The following is an 8,079-nucleotide window of genomic DNA, read 5'->3' as shown; positions in this document are numbered from 1 at the left end:
GTCAATAACACAGAGAATTGAAGATTCAGAACAGTCAGCAGAGGAATCAAACAGAAAAAGCTGGGCGTTCAAAACGGCCAGTGAAGAAGGAAAACTGGCGTTTAAACGCCAGCCAGGGTACCTGGCTGGGCGTTTAACGCCCAAAAAGGTAGAGATTTGGGCGTTAAACGCCAGGATGACACTAGAGGGAAGATTTTCTTTTTAATTCATATTTTTTTCAAGTTTTCATAATTTTTCAAAATCAAATCTTTTTCAAATCATATCTTTTCAATCATATCTCTTTCAAAATCAATTTCTTTCCATTTTATATTTATTTTTACTATTTTCAAAAATCCTTGCTTCAATTCAAGATTTACTTCAAAATTTTCAAGTTGTTACTTGCCTATTAAGAAAGGATCAAATTTTAAATTTTTAGAATCATATCTTTTAATTTCTTGTTAGTCAAGTAATCAACTTTAGTTTTAAAACTTTCTCTTTTTAATTTGATTTTCAATCATATCTTCTCAATCATATCTTTTCAATCACATTTTTTTTCAAAATTAATTTTCAATCATATCTTTTTGATTTCTAATTTCAAAATCTTTTTCAAAATCACTTAATTTCTTTCCCAAACTTAATTTTCGAAAATATCAATCAAATTTTCAAAATTTTATTTTTATTATTTCAAAATCTTTTTAAATTATTTTCGAAAATTTCTTTCCCTCGTCTCACATCCTTCTATTTAAGGGACTAACACTCCTCCTCAAGGTGCAATTCGAACCCTAATTCTTTAATAAGTTCGAATTCTCTCATCTCTATCCCCTCCTTCTATTCTTCTTTTCTTCTGACACTTCAAGGAATCTCTATACTGTGACATAGAGGATTCCATACTTTCTTGTTCTCTTCTCTTTCATATGAGTAGGAGCAAGGATAAAAGCATTCTTGTTGAAGCTGATCCTGAACCTAAAAGGAACTTGAAGAGAAAGCTAAGAGAAACTAAAGCACAACTCTCGCTAGAGGGCCTAACAACAATGCCAACAATGCAAGGAAGGTGCTTGGTGACTTTACTGCACCTACTCCTGATTTCTATGGGAGAAGTATCTCTATCCCTGCCATTGGAGCAAACAACTTTGAGCTTAAGCCTCAATTAGTTTCTCTAATGCAACAGAATTGCAAGTTTCATGGACTTCCATTGGAAGATCCTCATCAGTTCCTGGCTGAATTCTTGTAAATATGTGACACTGTCAAGACTAATGGGGTTGACCCTGAAGTCTACAGACTTATGCTTTTTCCTTTTGCTGTAAGGGACAGAGCTAGGACATGGGTGGATTCACAACCTAAGGAAAGCCTGAACTCTTGGAAAAAGCTAGTCAATGCCTTCTTGGCAAAGTTCTTTCCACCTCAAAAATTGAGTAAGCTTAGAGTAGAAGTCCAAACCTTTAGACAGAAGGATGGTGAGTCCCTCTATGAAGCTTGGGAGAGATACAAGCAATTGATCAGAAGGTGCCCTTCTGACATGCTTTCATAATGGAGCATCATAGGTATTTTCTATGATGGTCTGTCTGAACTATCCAAGATGTCATTGGATAGCTCTGCTGGAGGATCTCTTCATCTAAAGAAGACGCCTACAGAAGCTCAGGAACTCATTGAAATGGTTGCAAATAACCAATTCATGTACACTTCTAAAAGGAATCCTGTGAATAATGGGACAACTCAGAAGAAAGGATTTCTTGAGATTGATACTTTGAATGCCATATTGGCTCAGAATAAAATATTGACCCAACAAGTCAATATGATTTCTCAGAGTCTGTCTGAAATGCAAGCAGCAACAGGCAGTATTAAGGAAGCTTCCTCAGAAGAAGAAGCTTATGATCCTGAGAACCCAGCAATGGAAGAGGTGAATTACATGGGAGAACCCTATGTAAACACCTATAATCCTTCATGGAGAAATCATCCAAATCTCTCATGGAAGGATCAACAGAGACCTCAACAAGGTTTCAACAACAACAATGGTATAAGAAACAGGTTTAGCAATGGCAAGCCTTTTCCATCATCTTCTCAGCAACAGACAGAGAATTCTAAGCAGAGCCCCTTTGACTTAACAACCATTGTCTCTGATCTAATCAAAACCACTCAAAGTTTCATGACTGAAATAAGGTCCTCCATTAGAAATTTAGAGGAACAATTGGGTCAGCTGAGTAAGAAAATTACTGAACTCCCTCCTAGCACTCTCCCAAGCAATACAGAAGAGAATCCAAAAAGAGAGTGCAAGGCCATAACCACATCTCACATGGCCGAACCTGGAGAGGAGGAAGAGGTAGTGATCTCCACTGAGAAAGACCTCAATGGACGTCCACTGACCTCTATGGAGTTCCCTGATGAGGAACCATGGGAATCTGAGCCTCCCACAGAGACCATAGAGATTCCATTGAATTTACTTTTGCCATTCATGAGCTCTGATGAATATTCTTCCTCTGAAGAGGATGAAGATGTTACTGAAGAGCAAGTTGCTAAGTACCTTGGAGCAATCATGAAGCTAAATGCCAAGTTGTTTGGTAATGAGACTTGGGAGGATGAACCTCCACTGCTCATCAAAGAATTGGATGACTTGACTAGGCAGAAATTACCTCTGAAGAGATAAGATCCTGGAAAATTCTCAATCCCTTGTACCATAGGCACCATGACCTTTGAGAAGACTCTGTGTGACCTGGGATCAAGTATAAACCTTATGCCTCTCTCTGTAATGGAGAAGCTAGGGATCATTGAGGTACAAGCTGCAAGAATCTCACTGGAGATGGCAGACAATTCAAAGAAACAGGCTTATGGACTTGTAGAGGATGTCTTGGTAAAGGTTAAAGACCATTCCATCCCTGCTGATTTCATAATCCTAGAAACTGGGAAGTGTATGGATGAATCCATCCTCCTTGGTAGACCCTTCCTAGCCACAGTAAAGGCTGTGATTGATGTTGACAGAGGAGAATTGATCATTCAAGTGAATGAAGACTCCCTTGTGTTTAAAGCTCAAGGATATCCCTCTGTAACCATGGAGAGGAAGCATGAAGAGCTTCTCTCAATACAGAGTCAAACAGAGCCCCCACAGTCAAACTCTAAGTTTGGTGTTGGTAGGCCACAACCAAACTCTAAGTTTGGTGTTGAACCCCCACATTCAAACTCTAAGTTTGGTGTTGGGAGGTTCCAACATTGTTCTGAACATCTATGAGGCTCCATGAGAGCCATTGTCAAGCTATTGACATTAAAGAAGCGCTTGTTGGGAGGCAACCCAATTTTTACTTATCTATGTTAAATTTCTATTTTCTTTTGTTATTTTATGTTTTCTATAGGTTGATGATCATGTGAAGTCACAAAAACAATTGAAAAAGCAAAAATAAAGTGAAAAACAGAATGAAAAATAGAACACCCTGGAGGAGACAGTTACTGGCGTTTAAACGCCAGTAAAGGTAGCAGAATGGGCGTTAAACGCCCAGTCTGGCACTATTCTGGGCGTTTAACGCCAGAAAAGGGCACCAGACTGGCGTTTAACGCCAGGAATGGGCAAGAAGCTGGCGTTAAACGCTAGAAATGGGCAGCAGCCTGGCGTTTAACACCAGGATTGGCAGAAAGGTGCGTTTTGCACGCCACATGGTGCAAGGATGAGAAATCCTTGACACCTCAGGATCTGTGGACCCCACAGGATCCCCACCTACCTCACCTCTCTCTCTCTTCTTCATCTATTCACCAATCACCTCAATACCTCTTGCCCAAAATCCCTCACCTATCAAATCCCACCATTCTTTTCACCACTCACATCCATCCTTCATAAAACCCCACCTACCTCACCATTCAAATTCAAACCACTTTCCCTCCCAAACCCACCCTCTATGGCCGAACCATACACACCCCTCTCACTCCTATATAAACCCATCTTCACTTCTTCATTTTTACACAACCTAAACACCACTTCTCCCCCTTGGCCGAAACACAAAGCCCACTCCATCTCCTCTACTTCTTCTTCTTCTACTCTCTTCTTTCTTCTTTTGCTCGAGGACGGGCAAACCTTCTAAGTTTGGTGTGGTAAAAGCTAAAGCTTTTTTGTTTTTCCATAACCATTAATGGCACCAAAGGCCGGAGAAACCTCTAGAAAGAGGAAAGGGAAGGCAAAAGCTTCCACCTCCGAGTCATGGGAGATGGAGAGATTCCTCTCAAGGGTGCATCAAGACCACTTCTATGAAGTTGTGGCCAAGAAGAAAGTGATCCCCGAGGTCCCTTTCAAGCTAAAAAAAGATCAACTTTGATTAAAGGTTGGACCAAGCCCTCATAAACAATTGTGAAGAGGGCGTTCAATGGAAGAGAAATTCAAGAGGGAAGCTGGTTCAACTAAGAAGGCATGATCTCAAGCCCATCACTAAGAAAAGGATGGAGCAAATAAGAGAACCTCACCAAGAGCATTTCATCCTCCTCCATGAAATTAAAGAAGACCAAAGAACCATGAGAGAGAAACAACAAAGGCAAGGAAGAGACATTGAGGAGCTCAAGCACTCCATAAGATCTTCAAGAGGAAGAACAAGCCGCCATCACTAAGGTGGACCCGTTCTTTAATTTCCTTGTTCTTTATTTTCTGTTTTTTTTTTCAAATTTTTATGCTTATGTTTATTTATGTTTGTGTCTTTATTACATGATCATTAGTGTCTAAGTGTCTATGCCTTAAAGCTATGAAAATGGATCCATCACCTTTCTTAAATGAAAAATGTTTTTAATTGAAAAAGAAAAGAAGTGCATGAATTTCAAATTTTAAAACAGTTTAATTATTTTGATGTGGTGGCAATACTATTGTTTTTCTGAATGAATGCTTGAACAGTGCATATTTTTGAATTTGTTGTTTATGAATGTTAAAATTGTTGGCTCTTGAAAGAATGATGGAAAAGGAGAAATGTTATCTGATGATCTGAAAAATCATAAAATTGATTCTTGAAGCAAGAAAAAGCAGTGAAAAGCTTGCAAATGAAAAAAAAGGGGGCGAAAAAAAAAAAGAGAAAAGAAAAAGAAAGAAAAAAGAAAAGCAAGCAGAAAAAGCCAATACCCCTTTAAACCAAAAGGCAAGGGTGATAAAAAGGATCCAAGGCTTTGAGCATCAGTGGATAGGAGGGCCCACAGGAATAAAATCCTGGTCTAAGCGACTCAACCAAGCTGTCCCTAACCATGTGCTTGTGGCGTGAAGGTGTCAAGTGAAAACTTGAGACTGAGCGGTTAAAGTCGTGGTCCAAAGAAAAAAGAGTGTGCTTAAGAGCTCTGGACACCTCTAATTGGGGACTCTAGCAAAGCTGAGTCACAATCTGAAAAGGTTCACCCAGTTATGTGTCTGTGGCATTTATGTATCCGGTGGTAATACTAGAAAACAAAATGTTTAGGGTCACGGCCAAGACTCATAAAAGTAGCTGTGTTCAAGAATCAACATACTTAACTAGAAGAATCAAAACACTATCTGGATTCTGAGTTCCTATAGAAGCCAATCATTCTGAACTTCAAAGGATAAAGTGAGATGCCAAAACTGTTCAGAGGCAAAAAGCTAAAAGTCCCGCTCATCTAATTAATACTGATCTTCATAGATGTTTTTGGAATTCATTGTATATTCTCTTCTTTTTATCCTATTTGATTTTTAGTTGCTTGGGGACAAGCAACAATTTAAGTTTGGTATTGTGATGAGCGAATAATTTATACGCTTTTTGGCATTGTTTTTGGTATGTTTTTAGTATATTTTAGTTAGTTTTTATTATGTTTTTAAATAAAAATCACTCTTCTGGAATTTACTATAAGTTTGTGTGTTTTTCTGTTATTTTAGGTATTTTCTGGCTGAAATTGAGGGACCTGAGCAAAAATCCGATTCAGAGGCTGAAAAAAGACTGCATATGCTGTTGGATTCTGACCTCCCTGCACTCAAAGTGGATTTTCTGGAGCTGCAGAAGCCCAATTGGCGCGCTCTTAATTGCGTTAAAAAGTAGACATACTGGGCTTTCCAGCAATATATAATAGTTTATACTTTGCTCAAGATTTGATGGCTCAAATAGGCGTTCCAAGTCAGCTCAAGAATTCTGGCGTTTAACTCCAAAACTGGCACAAAAGCTGGAGTTAAACGCCCAAACTGGAACAAAAGTTGGCGTTTAACTCCAAGAAAAGTCTCTACACATGGAAGCTTCAATGCTCAGCCCAAGCACACACCAAGTGGGCCCGGAAGAAGATTTCTGCATTAATTACTCATTTCTGTAACCCTAGGCTACTAGTTTTCTATAAATAGGACCTTTTGCCATTGTATTTTCATACTTTTAATCTTTGATAAGTCTTATGCTATCTTAGACACGTTTGGAGGCTGGCCATTCGGCCATGCCTAGACCATGTTCTTATGTATTTTCAACGGTGGAGTTTCTACACACCATAGATTAAGGTGTGGAGCTCTGCTGTTCTTCATGAATTAATACAAAGTACTATTGTTTTTCTATTCAATTCACGCCTACTTCTTCTCTAAGATATTCATTCATTCTTCAACTTGATGAATGTGATGATCTGTGACACTGGTAGCACAAATTGCGAATCACACTTTTCACAACGCGTACCACTAACCAGCAAGTGCACTGGGTCGTCCAAGTAATACCTTACGTGAGTAAGGGTCGAATCCTACGGAGATTGTTGGTTTGAAGCAATCTATGGTTATCTTGTAAATCTTAGTCAGGAAGTCAATTATGTTTATCTGTTGAATTGCGAATAAACAATAGAGCATGGATTAAAGGTTACTTGTTATGCAGTAATGGAGAATATGTTGGAGTTTTGGAGATGCTTTGTCCTCTGAATCTCTGCTTTCCTCTGTCTTTTGATTCACGCACGCACGTCCCCCTATGTCAAGCTGTGTGTTGGTGGATCACCGTTGTCAATGGCTACCTTCCATCCTTCTAGTGAAAACTACGCTCACGCGCTCTTCATCTATCCTTGTGCAAAGTATGGACTATTATATATTTCTGGAAAGCCCTGTATGTCTACTTTCCAATGCAATTGGAAGCATGCCATTCCGAGTTCTGTAGCTCCAAAAAATCCAATTTGAGTGCAGGGAGGTCAGAATCCAACAGCATTAGCAGTCCTTTTTCAGCCTGAATCAGATTTTTGCTCAGCTCCTTCAATTTCCGCCAGAAAAATACCTGAAATTACAGAAAAACACAAAACTCATAGTAAAGTCCAGAAATATGAATTTTTCCTAAAAACTACTGGAAATAAACTAAAAACTAACTAGAACATACTCAAAACTATATGAAATTATCCCCAAAAAGCGTATAAAATATCCGCTCATCACAACACCAAACTTAAACTGTTGCTTGTCCTCAAGCAACTAGACAAATAAAATAGAAGACTAATAGGTTGAGAAGCAATAATATCTCAGAGTTTTTGATTGAAGCTCAGATTCTAATTAGATGAGCGGGACTAGTAGCTTTTTGTTCCTGAACAATTTTGGCATCTCACTTTATCCATTGAAGCTCAGAGTGATTGGCATCTATAGGAACTCAGAATTCAGATAGTGTTATTGATTCAGCTCACTGTCTATTCCTGGCGCCTGAACGCCAGAAATGTGCCCCTGTTGGGCGTTCAACGCTGGATTTTGTCCCATTTGGGCGTTCAACGCCAGATTCTTGCCCATTTCTGGCGTTGAACGCCAATCCTGCCTTGTTTCTGGCGCTGAACGCCAGTTTTGGGCATGGTCTGGGCGTTCAGCGCCAGCCTTCCACCCATTTTCTGGCGTTTTAGTGCCAGAATTATTTTTCCCTGGGCTCTTACTGTCCTCAGGGGAATCTTTGGTGGGTTGCTCATTTCTTGAATTTTTGATGCCTTGAGGTGGGGTATTTAATGTTTTCCCACTTCTTAATTGAACTGCTTGGCATTCTTCTGTTATTTGCCTTGACAGCTGCTGCTTTGTTAGCTTAAACTATTTGTCCATATGTATATTAGCCATCCTTGTCTCTTGTAGTCTATCTTTGAATTCAGCTAACTGCTTTGTTAGAAAATCCAATTGCTGATTGAATTCAGCAGCTTATTTTACAGTACTGAATTCAGCAGTTACTGTTT

This window comes from Arachis ipaensis, chromosome B08 (assembly GCF_000816755.2).
Source record: "Arachis ipaensis cultivar K30076 chromosome B08, Araip1.1, whole genome shotgun sequence".
NCBI lineage: Eukaryota > Viridiplantae > Streptophyta > Magnoliopsida > Fabales > Fabaceae > Arachis > Arachis ipaensis.
Note: the sequence above shows the minus strand (reverse complement) of the source record.